This window comes from Amblyomma americanum, chromosome 1 (genome assembly GCF_052857255.1).
Source record: "Amblyomma americanum isolate KBUSLIRL-KWMA chromosome 1, ASM5285725v1, whole genome shotgun sequence".
NCBI lineage: Eukaryota > Metazoa > Arthropoda > Arachnida > Ixodida > Ixodidae > Amblyomma > Amblyomma americanum.
Genome location: NC_135497.1, coordinates 460,737,807 through 460,751,424, shown reverse-complemented (window position 1 = coordinate 460,751,424; position 13,618 = coordinate 460,737,807). Strand labels below are relative to the sequence as shown.

Here is a 13,618-nt window from a genome sequence, read left to right as displayed (position 1 = left end):
GAAAAATAGACGATCCCGGTAAGAACAAAATTATGATGTATTTGGGCCATGCTGCGGTCGCGACAGCAGCATGTGCGTAGAATAGATGCAGAATGCCGTAATCGATACTAAAATGTATATTTTAGCTGCCTGCACAGTAGCAACAATTATTCAGCACTCAAAATTTAAGAATGGTATTGCTTTGGTTCAAAAAGAAGTAAAAGGAGATAATAAAAAGAAAAAGGCAAATGAAAGTCACAGATGATTTGGCAAGTCGAAGTACCCAATATCCGTGTGTGTTGGGAACGTTGCGTTGGCTAGAATTTCAATGAGCAACGTAGGTCAAAATAGGCTATTGATGTCCTCGTAATTTTCGTATTCGCATAACTTTGATCATGATGCTAACTGTTACAATAAAGAGCAAAAAGTTCTGTGGTTTTAAAAGTAATGAACAGACATATGTTTTCCTAATTAGCATTTATGGACCTGAAGAAACAGAGCTTTTTACTTGCATTGGTTTTTTGCTGCTTTGCTATCTAAAGGAAAACGTTTGTGAGAAATATATATCCATAAAGTTTCAGAATTGAAATCCATATGCTCTGTAGACTCCATGGCCACCACGAGATGCCGCGAAGGGCCTGCTCATCATCGAGATGGCCTTTAAGCTTGGAGCTGGGATGGGGCTATTTGTGTTTCATTACTCCTGATGCACGGGTGTTGCCATGAGATCCAGCCCACGTTCACAATGTCTGCTCCAAAATGTCCTTTCGAGCGTTAAACACATATTGTAGACAAACTGCAGCATGATTCCAGCACCCCCGATCCTTTTCTTCGGGAGTGCATGACAGTACGAAAACAATTCTGTGGAGGGGGCGCTGAAGCCCATAAGCCAACCCCCTGGCTATGCCTCTGATACACGCCTCGACCTCTTTAGAGAAGAATGTCAAAAATTTGGTACCCTCAGCACATGTCTCACATTGCCGAGAGACCCAACCCACTGGCACCTGGTACACCTTCCTTTCTGTATGGGATGTTCCTGTGACCCACAGTTGCAAAAAGCAAACACACACAGGAATATACTGGGGGTTCAAAAGTGGGCTTTACATACTTAAAAAGAATATCAAGAGCAGTGAACAAGTCATAACTGTAAATGGGTTATGCGGCCAGGTGGACACACAGAAAAATGACACCATTAGCTGTGTAATCAACAAATATTCGTGAACTTTTATTTACTGCAGTTAGTGGGCATATTTACCTAGAAAATTAGAAGCAGTGGGATTCAGACTATTCCATTAAGTACAGTTTTAGTAACATGCCGGTGTTCAGGGTTATGCACGAATAAAATTGTAACCTAAACACTGCTACCGTACCAGTGCAGCATAAGCAAAAGTGAGGACCGAAGACGATGCGAAGGAAGAGTGTGTGATGTTTGATCGTGATGTACTGTCCACACTCGCTATGCGGTGAATTGGTTTGGAGATATTCAGTAAACTTTCACGTTCGTGCAGTAATAAAATGATTCACTTTGTACATTCGTGGAAGAATTGTGCAGTGTTTACGCTATGCTGTGTAAATTGTTCAACCCGGCGAAAGCTGCATGTGATGTGGTTCTATAAATGCAACACCTTTCCCAGACGTGAAAGCATAACTAGCACTGCATTGCGGTAAGCTTTTGCTGATTTTAAGGGTTTTGGTTGTATAATGTAAACATGATAGCCAGATAACCGTTTGAAAAATATGTTCGATTTGGGTCCGAAATGCATATACTCTATGATTGGAGCTGTTCAATGCCATAGCGAGTAGGCGAGAATAATGATGGCATGAATAAGTTCGAGGCTTACAAAACTGTAAAAAATGACAATTTTTTGGTTGGAGACTGCTCCGTTTGCTCTAAGTGACGGAACAATCCACCATGTGAGGTTTAAAAATAGCCTTGCGGCGTAATTCAGCTTTTATCACAAACAACTTTTAAGAACCAGAAGTACCGTGTGCAGCAGCAGCTAATTAATTGTGATCTCAATGTGAGTGATTTGCTGCTGGATGAAGACTTGCAGCTCAAGGTGGCTTACTTTGGTTTCGCAGCCCGGGAGAAGAGTGGTGGCTTTTGAAGGAAGACCCTGTGTGAAACGCCCATCTACATTGCCCCCGAGGTATTGGCAAAAAATAGGCACAGCTTCGAGGCCGACGTGTGGTCTAACGGCTGTGTTCTGTGAGTGTTACAGGACATCAGAGGTCCGCAAACATTTGGTTCTTATGGAAGTCGACTCGGGAGTGGAGACATTTCATGCGGCCGCTTGCCGGTAACATTTGCACAAAGCAGCATGACTGAAGCATTGGTATCAGTGTCTTAGTATAGCGGTAGTGTTATAAGACCCACCGCAATCACTCCATGGCTGTCACGTTTCAGTTCCTCTCTAGTTATATTCATATTGGGCCGTTGAACACACATTTCAAGGGATGCACAGTGGTAAAAAATTGGCCGTGGTTTAACTTGGCTAACCCATGAATTCAGTGAAAAGAAAGCATGCTTGCTAAGTGACTGTTGCTCGTCCCAGGCAGGTCTGCTGCACTGATGCTACAGCCGTTCTTTAGATACCCACACGACCACTTGGCCATGACATGGTACCACATGGTCTTAGGACACCCCATCAGATGTCATCAAGCGGCTTCACATGACCGGATGTTCTTAAGGTTGTAAGGTTTGATTTGGGGAGATAAGTATGTTCTCCCCACTCAATCGCGGCTGACACAGTCAAAGCCGCCCAGACCCCACCCCGTGATCGTGTACGCTTCCGAGCGCTCGCCGACCACGGCGGGCCTTGCTCTGAGGGAACATACGAACGACACACTGGCTGACATAAACAGGCATTTATTGCTACAGCAACAATAACGCCAGCTAGCAACAAGCTACGCTAATGAATCAAGGTCGTCCGACTCACCAGCGAGGTTTCCGAGCGAATGTTCTCCCACGCTAGGGCAAGATATATATACTCCGAAGGCCGGACGGGACGAGTATGGGAGCCTGTCTCCCCGTCGCTTCCTCGCCCCTCCGACGAAGAGCGGAGACGCGAGCGACATGTCCGCTCGGGCCGACGATCCCAGCCGAAGAACCATCTCCCGCGCGTGGGCTTCAGCAGTTTCCCGCGCAGGACGCTGGCGCCCTCTCTTGCCAGTTAATGTACCTGACAAGGGAATGCGCTCATCCTCGGGGTGAGACAGCTCCTGCACGGTGCCTAGCAAGAAAGCAAACACAGGGGGCTGCAGGGCATGTCCCCACAAGGTCAGTAGTCAAAAGTGAACTAATGGTCGTGGGTCAAGGCCAGGGGACGAGGGTTCGACACCATCAATAACACATATGATCATACACTGCTAATTTGGTTGGGCTCAAGGTCGTTCGAGGTGATTCTGCAACCTACGCGATGACTGCTCTATCTAACGTAGTGAAGCTTTTCGCTTGAAAAAATGATGGCCGATTTGCATAGTTGGGCCAATGTGACTTAGTTGCACTAGCAGGTCACTCTTTCTTTTGGTTCCGGCGTTCAGATCCAGAGTTCGTGAATAGCAGTTGTTCAGATAGTGGTAATGCGTTAATGTCCATATATTCGGAATTGGTCATTATCTACATTCATAGATTTCTGGGACTCTATCACTCCTGGTGCAGTAGTGGAGCACTCAAGCGATGCACCACTGCCCTTCTATGGCAGGGGCTGCCATCAGTGGGACTTGGATTCCTACGGTAGGGTTGCAATTCAGTTTGCTCTTTCCGATCAGCCCCTCACGATTAATCAATTTGCTGTCTAGCAATATGGGCACGCTGCTTGCCTGCCCACCACTAAGTGGGCAGCTGAGCAGCCTGCCACGAAACCGGCTTCACATGCACACACGCACGCGCAAGCACGCACGCACACGCGCACACACACACACACACGCGCGCGAGTGCTTGCCACTAAATGTGGTGAATGGCTATAAGTGCTAGCGCACTAAAACACACTCGTTCGAAGCAGAACCTCATTTGGCATAATTTAGCCTCCACAAAAGAGCTTTTCATTACTTGCAGGGCAGCTTAGAGCAGCTTGGAATAAGGGGCCCCAAGTCATGAGGGCCCATACTCTAATATTTCCTTTTACCTTGTCAGCGTTCACATGCACCGTGCCAGGCAGATCCGGCTGAGTCAACCTGTAGCCCTTGCAGCCGGGCTGGCTCAGCCCGAACCGACGGTCGCTTAGCCAGACAGCCTAATGTTACATGAGCCCGACAGGCGGTTTTCAAGCTGACATGTCTGCTCGACCCGATTTTTTCGGGCTCATGTAAGTGCCCAACACATCTCTCACAGTGTACTCTCTCCCCCACCCTGTACCGCATATCTAGGCGGCATATTGTTGCATATCATCATGAATGCCATTAGTGAGCTGGATGAACACTCTTTATCAACCGCTAGGTCTTTATATTTATCGCCAGTGGGGAGAAAGTGGCACCTGGTGGTGTTTAATTGTTCCACTTTGTGCAAACAGGCAATGACTTTTAATATCATGTGATCATTCCACTGTACACATTCATGACACTTTTCTTCTTACTAGTTGGCTGCATATTGTCCGATAAGGTTTTTGGGGCTTTTCTTTTGCCATTGCATATTGAAATTATTCTTCACCATACCTCAGTATCTCTGTCAAACTTGCGTAGAAGTGAGTTTCTGAAGTGCTGAGCGTAACTGGATTCTGTGTGGTTGTAGATTATGTTAGCAGCAAAATTTGATGTGGTTTGAGAGTCGGTCCTTCACAGTGGATACTTTACATTCAAGCTTCATGCATTTGCACCTTTGAATTTCGCCTATTTCTCACAAGAAAAAAAATGTTCCAACTGCCCTTGAACGAGGCTTCTCTGAAAAATCTGCAAATAGCACTCAATGAGCATGCAACTTCAGTGCACAAAGTGGTGGAGACGAAACTTTTTTCGTTGGCATGCTGTTAGCTTCAAACATTGCATATTGCCCCAACAAATGATATGTGCAGCACGATTCATATATATGAATGATAATTTATAATCAAATTATTTTAACTGAGCTGTATCGGTTTTGGTTTCTGAGTGCTGGGGTGCATTATGGCGCAACTCCCAAGGAGGAGCAGCAAACCTGGTCACGTGGGCTCCAGAAATAGTGTGACAAAAGGACTGCTGCATCATCTGCTCCCCTACCCATTCTGTGCATTCCAGGGCCTTTTGAAATACCGGCCAGGGCAGGGTTATGCGCTGGTCCTGGAGCCACACGACGCCAAAAATGCCAGAAACGTCGAGTCCAGCGACGATGTCACTGGTGTGCTGCGGTGGAGCTCTTCGCTGGAGTATGCTCACGTGAGCCTTTTGTCATAAATTCTGTGATTCACTTAAATTGTGACTTCATGTTGGAGTTCTGGTATGTGTGACTCGCTTGCTTGAATCGGACAATAGACGCCCCTTAGGACATTTCCATCGTTGCAGCAGTGGTTCTATGCCTCCTGTTGGCGTAAAAATACCAGTATTACTCCAAAAATAGGCATATAATAACACGTTATGCCCCAACATTAAAATACCAGAATAATTGCCCAAAATGAACGTTCAGATTCTATGCACTGAATGGATATGCGGGGCCCTGGTGCTTTTTTTGAAGCTTTCGATATGCTCCTCGTTTGTTCCATCTTGCATCCGCATAGAGCCTAACTGCCGGTTTTATTAAGCACTCGCTTACTAATTTCAATCAGCCTCAGTGCAGTGCAGTTTGCATATGAATGCAAATAAAACTCGGAACATCTCACTAAATGTGGCAAGGGCTACTACCTGAGCTTTGTTAAATACTCCGAGCAAGGAAATCCAACACCACTAGATTTGCAACTACAACAAAAGAAAACACACAGGATTAAAAAAAAGCTTATCTCCCCCTCTCACCCCTTCTCAAGAGCCGGACTTTGTAATCTCTGTGTAGTGCATGGCTTATTTCTTTCACAGTCTGAAAAAATAAGCCGAAGCGTATGAGATCCAAGCAGCAACAAAATAAATGTCGGAGGAAGCAGTCAGCCATGCTGCACAGCAAATCATTCTTCAAATTTTTGAACTGCGTGATTAAAGCACGTGATTACAATGTATGATTAAAACGCGGTCCTCGAAAGTTATGGCGGCACTACAGCATTGCGTGACTTGAGCGTTATGCGCCTGGATAGCTTGAATGGAGGTCTAAAGGAGGTATAAAAACCTTCTGCCGTTAGCAGTGCTGTTCATGCTATTAGAGGGGAATGAGCACAATTTGTTAGCGGAGATATATCTCAAGATGGTGGAACAGAAAGTATTCTTTTTACACACGCAAAAACACTCGTGGTATGTTCATGATTTTTATGTATTAACTATAGGGTAGATGTCAGAAGGAAGCTGACTAACAGACACAAACATCAGGTAGCACATGGCTATGTAAGCATCGCCAACCACATTGAAAAGACAACAAAATAGAACATGAATTGTTTGTCAGCAAGCAGTACGTGAACGAAGCTCTCTCCCATTATGTCGGATATCCTTCTTTGAATGAGAAAAGCAGATATCTAAAGTGTGATGATAATCAGAAAGAAAGCAGCATTCTGGGAGCAAGGCACTCATCCTTCACCAAATTTCACTTAAAAAAGCTGTGAGCGGCACTGCTTATAAGTTTCCACGCAGTTAAAATTGGAAAAGGGTGAACAACTGCACGTGTAAATCTGAGGGGCACTATTTTGAAGGTAACAAGTTCGAGAGAAAAGTTGGGCGTCATGTCATTACACTGTGGTACACTGCGCTGTGAGATACTCACTGGTGCTTGATGAGCCTGGTAACACATCTCGAACAGCTAAAAAGGTAACTTGAACTTAGAAGCCTCCCGGATTGCACGTGGAGGCTCACGTTTTGCGAGCAGGGCTTTGTTACCATTATTAGCGAAGGAAATGCGCGTTTCAGCGTGGTATCCTCATAGAATTAGTCGAGGGATCAAAAACATTAACTGCACTGACATTGCCAATGCTGTTGTGTATTACACGATGCACTCTCAAGACAAGTAAAATATGTATTTTTTCATAAAATAATATATTCTTATATTCTAAAATTGTGGCAGAAGTAACTGATATCGAAGCTTATATGTTTAGTGTCTATTCAGCAAGTAAAGAAAACAGTAAGTTCAGAAATATATCAGTTCGAAACCACGAAGGCAGTGTATGCCGCTAATTTGAAAAATGAAGACCATGAAAAGAACAAGTTCAGGAAATATATGTTAGCAAATATTTGTCCTTCAAGTACCTTGGTTTACAATTTGGACATATGCAACAGCCAGGGAAAAATTGTCAATGACGTTCGTTCACTGACGTTTTGCTTCGTTCAATTGTGTCGTTCAGGCGCAGCTGCCAGCGGTTGAGTATGGTAATTGCACCGAATTTATAGTCGCCACAGAGAGCCCATACAAAAAGTAGGATTTCTGCAATATATATTAGAAATGTGAACATACAATAAAATATCACAATTGCAAAGATACAGCTTTATAAAGGGCAAAAAAGTCACTGGAAACAAAGATCACCGCAGGTATATAAGAAACCTCGCAAAAATATATTTAAATATATCTATAAGTCTCCAATAAATCTACATATCTCGCAATGAGAGATAGTACACTTTACTACGTATAGAAAAATAGACGATCCCGGTAAGAACAAAATAATGATGTATTTCGGCCATGCTGCGTTCGTGACAGCAGCATATGCATAGAATAGCAGCAGAATGCTGTAATCGATACTTAAATGTATATTTTAGCTGCTTGCACAGCAGCAACAATTATTCTACACCCGAAATTCAGGAATGATATTGCTTTGGTTCAGAAAATAAATAAAAGGAGATGATAAAAAGGAAAGAAAAGGACAAATGAAAGCCACAGATGATTTGGCAAGTCGAAGTGCCCAATATCCGTGTGTGTTGAGAACGTCGCGTTGGCCGGAACTTCAATGAGCAACGTAGGTCAAAATGGGCCATTGATGTCCTCGTAATTTTCGTATTCGCATAACTTTGATCGTGATGCTAACTGTTACAATAAAGAGCAAAAAGTTCTGTGGTTTTGAAAGTAATGAACAGATATACATTTTCCGGCATTGGTTTTTGCTGCTTCCCTTTCTAAACGACAAAGTTTGTGAGAAGTATATATCCATAAAGTTTCAGAATTGAAATCCATATGCTCTGTAGACTCCACTGCCGCCACGAGATGCCGCGAAGAGCCTGCTCATCATCGAGATGGCCTTTTAACTTGGTGCTCGGATGAGGCTGTTTACGTTACATTACTCCAGATGCACGGGTGTTGCCACGAGATCCAGCCCAAGTTCGTAACGTCTGCTCCAAAATGTCCTTTCGAGCGTTAAACACATATTGTGGATGAAATGCAGCATGATTCTGGCGCCCCTTATCCTTTTCTTCGGGAGTGCATGACAGTACGAAAACAATTCGGTGTGGGGGGGGGGGGGGGGTGCTGAAGCCCCATAAGCCAACCCCCTGGCTATGCCTCTGAAACACGCCTCAATCTCTTTGGAGAAGACTGTCAAAAATTTGGTACCCTGAGCACACATGCCTCTTTGAACAGAGACCCAACCCACTGGCACCTGGTTCACCTTCCCTTCTGTATGCGACGTTACTGTGACTCACAGTCGCAAAAAGCAAACACACACAGGAATATACTGGGGGTTCAAAAGTGGGCTTTACATATTTAAGAAGAATATCAAGAGCAGTGAACAAGTCATAACTGTAAATGGGTTATGCGGCTAGGCGGACACTGAGAAAAATGACACCGTTACCTGTGTAATCGACTAATATTCGTGAACTTTTATTTACTGCAGTTAGTGTGAATATTTAACTAAAAAATTAGAAGCAGTGGGTTTCAGACTATTCCATTATGTACAATTTTATTAACACGCCTGTGTCCAGGGATATGCACGAATAAAATTGTAACCTAAACACTGCTACCGTACCAGTGCAGCATAAGCGAAAGTGTGAGGACCGAAGACGATGCGATGGAAGAGTATCTTTGATATTTGATCGTAGTGTACTGTCCACACTCGCTATGCAGGAAATTCGTTTGGAGATATGCAGTAAACTATCACGTTCGTGCAGCAATAATATGATTCACTTTGTACATTCGTGGAAGAATTGTGCAATGTGTACGCTATGCTGTGTAAATTGTTCAACCCGGCGAAAGCTGCATGTGATGTGGTTGTATAAATGCAACACCTTTTCCCAGATGTGGAAGCATAACTAGCACCGCATCGCGGTAATCGTTTGCTGATTTTAAGGGTTTTGGCTCTATGTTGTAAACATGATAGCCAGATAACCGTTTAAAATATAGGTTCGATTTGTGTCCGAAATGTATATACTCAATGCTTGGAGCTGTTCATTGCCATAGCGAGTAAGCGAAAATATTGATGGCATGAATAAGTTCGACGCTTACAAAACAGAAAAAATTGTCGATTTGTTTGTTGAGGACTGCTTCGTTTGCTCTAAGTGACGGGGGAACAATCCACCATGTGAGGTTCAAAAATGCCCTTGCTGCATAATTCAGCTTTTATCGCAAACAACTCTTAAGAACCAGAATTACCGTGTGCAACAGCAGCTAATTCTTCTTGATCTCAAGTTGAGTGATTTGCTGCTGAATGAAGACATGCAGCTCAATGTAGCTTGCTTTGGTTTCGCAGCTCGGGTGAACAGCGGCGGCGATCGTAGGAAGACCCTGTGTGAAACGCCGAACTACATCGCCCCCGAGGTGTTGGCAAAAACGAGGCACAGCTTCGAGGTTGACGTGTGGTCTTTTGGATGTATTCTTTGCGTGTTACAGGCCATCAGAGGTCCGTAAACATTTGGTTCTTAAGGACGTTGACTCTGGAGTGGGGACATTTAATGCGGTCGCTTGCTGGTAACACTAGCACAAAGCAACATGATTGAAGTATTGGTATCAGTGTCTTAGTATAGCGAAAGTGTTGTACGCCGACTGCAGTCACACCTAGGCTGTCACGTTTGAGTTCCTCTCTAGTTATGTGCATATTGGGCCGTGGAGCACACATTTCAAGGGATGCACAGTGGTTTGCACAGGGTTGCACAGTTGTTGTGGTGAAAGTACCAAATAGTGCTACTTTTTCGCTCACTGGCCATGCTTATGTTGCAGCTTTTACTAATTTTTCATCTAAATTTGGCGCTGTTATTGGTGCACAACAAAGAAAAAGGTTTGCACTTAGTAAAACAAGCAAATATCAAAAGTGGTATTTTCCGGTGAAAATTGCTCTTTTTTCACCTGTGTGTCCCCTTAACACCAACAGCTAGTAGAGAAAGCTCCTGAATGAAGCCTTGGATACCACAGCTGACAGATGTCATGCCCCTTAAATGACGCTGCTGCCCCGTCACTCACATCCTCAAGCCTCGCAACACCGTCGTTACCTTCTCCACAACTGCAAAGAGTGGCTCGAACCTCATTGGTATGCTACTGTAGTGATTGTGTGCCCACAAGGTTATAATAAACAATAGCAGAATCAATTCATATTTGAAGTATTGAGCAATTTTATATGTAGTCGTCAATAGAGCACAAATAGATTAAGGCATACAGTTTGAATTAATAAACTCCCGAGCTTTTCCTGTATGAGAATCCATAGGACGAGACAAATCTGAGAAAAGTCACGAGCGATATGTGCGATAACAACACATCAAATCGGAGAGTTGGCAAACTGTCCCAAGAAAACCTCAAGTGCAAAACAATCTTGCCTTAGTTTTGTAACAATGGTAAGCAAATGTGAAAATGCACATAAAAACAAAAGCACATGACAAAAATGCACATGACAACAAAAGAAGACACACTCTCGAAAACATTGCACTGTAGTGAAAAAGGAGGAATGGCTTGGCCACAAGTGATGCACAGAATAGTAGTGGAGACTTGCACTTCATCAACTATGTCACAAAGGCTTACAATCTGAAAAAAAGATATTTCATCAGTGAAAAAATGTTCTACTCATAAGTATTTATGCACTTTTCTCTTTTACACTTTACCCACAAACACTAAGTGTGAAAAGATTAAGACATCAGTGGAAACGAAAAATGCACCAGCAAGGGACAAAGGAATTAATTCTGATGTTTTCATACAAATTGGGGCACCAGTGATAAATCAGTATCACGAAAGAAACTGGATTATTGCAATGCTTGTACTTGTTCAGATAACTGTGCTGCGTAGACTGGCCTCAAGGAATGCATCTATTAAAAACTGCCCTTACGCACAAACTCTTATGCTCCCAACTACATAAAAGTTCCTGTGACCCTTAAAGGACCACAGAAAGGGGTGTTTGAGCTTGGCTTTAAAATGCTTGCACTATGTAGAGTACAGGCCACCGAGCGCCCATGCCGCGTACGAGACCTCGGAAGCGGGCGGGAAATTTATAATACATTTTTTAAAATTCCCGCTTTCGCACCTCGCTGCGACACGCGGTTCCGGCTTTTTGCACGAAAACCTGGCAGACGACGTCACATCTTACAAAATGACGTCAGCAGCCGGGGTTATCATTGGTTCACAGCGCCACTCTTTCAGACGTCGCGCACTACGGCGGCCGAGGCCACTCCGTGTGCGCCGCAGGCAGCGGAGGTAGGGGAGGGGCCGTGTGTGTGGGGCTGGCAGAGGAGCGCCGCCGTTTTGGCGTGCGAGAGAGGGAAAAGTGCAAAGATGCAGAAGTTCAAATTTTGTCTGCACATAACTCAGCTTCCACAAAACGCATTGCTGGGGGATAATTATGAACCGTCGTCTTTTAACATCCCAGACATATTGCATCTTTATTGAGACCCCCTTTCTGGGTCCCTTTAAGGTGACCATTAAGATAAATTTTGATCTCCCTCCCCCAAACAATGAAATAGATTAATTTCCTTCATTGATTTCTAGTTCATATGCTCAAAACCATGTACAATTCAATGGCCCCACTTTTTTCTACTCCTTATTACATTACCAGATAAGAAACTGGTAATGCTATTCATTATTTTCCTAAATTCTGATCATACCATTTGATTACTGACCAAGCACTGTTGTACAGCAGATTTTCTGCAATGCAACACTGCAAGGAGGCAGAGCATCAAAAACGATGGTGACAGCAAAAAGCCCTGGCTATTTCAACTCTTGCTGTTGTTGCACCACACACGTTGGAAAAGTTAGCGTTAAGGTTAATGTAAATGTGATGATGATGATGGATTTTTATGGCGCAAGGACATCTAAGGCCAAAGAGTGCAATTACACAAGGTATTTTTCTTTTTCTCAAGGTGGCGTAAAGGACCCGTTTTCCAAGCATTTCGCCCGAAATAAGCCGAGCACCAGAGCAGGGGAAAGCTTGTACCCATTGTATCACCGATGGGAACCCGGCGGCACGGGGCTAGAACCCCGCACCTACAGCTTGCGAGGCGGATGCTCAACCACTTGGCCACCACTGCAGTCCGGTTAATGTAAATGTGGACAAGTCTACAAGCAAAAATAAACCTCTTCAGCCTGCACCACCAAGTGCTAAGAAGGCTTGCCAAATATGTCATCGAATACCTTTGTATTTTCCTCTTGTGTCGTTTTTGAAAATCTGCAATTTTAAACACTTTCCCAAATAATACACTTTTGGTTTATTTAAAAACATATAATGCATCTGTACTGCATTCACTCAATTTGCTTTACTTACACTTATCACTGACAAAAGCAATGTTTATATTAGGCAATGGAAAAACACAAATATGGCACTGCAAGATGACAAGAAATTTGGAGAAGGGCTGCATTAACTAGAATATTTCAGCTATTTTCCATTAATAATAAATGTCCGACAGAGTAGTAGTTTTCAAGCTGCTACAATGCTTCCAACAATGAGAACAAGATGTGTGAAGGAATCCTGTGTTACAATAGACAAAGAACTACACAAGACATTACGTAAAGTTTAGAGGAACCATTCAATGCCACTGGCCTTTCAATGCCAACATCACAAATTGTGCCTGAATATTTTTCCTCTTCGGTTCTCATTGCTATACTTTTAGCTCTTGTTGTCACTCTCTCAAAAAATGGCACAGTATGATTAAGACACTAGACAATTCAAAATTCAGCACATCTGTGGAGGAATACTCACACAAGACATTAGGCACAAAGACGTACAAAATAAAGATAACTGAGCACTTTTTTCACACAGACAACACATACCTGGTGAGCCATTACTTTCTCACCAGTCCATCAAAGTGTTAAATTACATTTTTGTGCTCCAAAAAGTCACAGTATTTCATGACATCCAACTAATAAACCAAGTCTCCGCATCAGCTGCCTCACATTTCCGAATCTCTATGGTGACAATGCATAGCCTTCACATAAGATACAAAGAGTGCACTCAGCACTTCCTTCACACTAGCAAAGTGACATATACAAAGCACATTCAAAGCGAAAAAGTAAGGGGGAAGCCTCAGAGGGCTTGCCAACGTTTCGACAAAAGGACTTGTCTTTGCCTGAGCAAAGCTTCATCATTGGCGGTGTTTACATAGGGCCTTCGCTTAGAGGAGGAAGACCAAGTGAGGGGGATGGCGTGAAGTGGGAAGGCTGTTAGGATGGGAGGCGTGAACCTTGTCCAGGCATGATGGCTGCGCAACA

At 43.7% G+C, this 13,618-nt stretch overlaps 1 protein-coding gene across 5 annotated transcripts in view; it reads left to right on the top strand.

Moving 5' to 3' along the window:
- LOC144116031 (uncharacterized) overlaps positions 1–12,541 on the top strand; it is a 73,831-nt gene extending 61,290 nt beyond the window's left edge. For 3 of the 5 annotated variants that reach the window (XM_077650691.1, XM_077650689.1, XM_077650693.1), the window contains 3 exons: positions 2,062–2,188; positions 5,188–5,325; positions 12,274–12,541. The gene's annotated coding sequence lies outside the window, so the exon portion shown is untranslated. Of the gene's footprint in view, positions 1–2,061; positions 2,189–5,187; positions 5,326–9,686; positions 10,461–12,273 lie in introns of all 5 variants that reach the window. The other 2 variants (XM_077650692.1, XM_077650690.1) reach the window with 2 other exon arrangements.
- Positions 12,542–13,618: the final 1,077 nt, after the last annotated feature.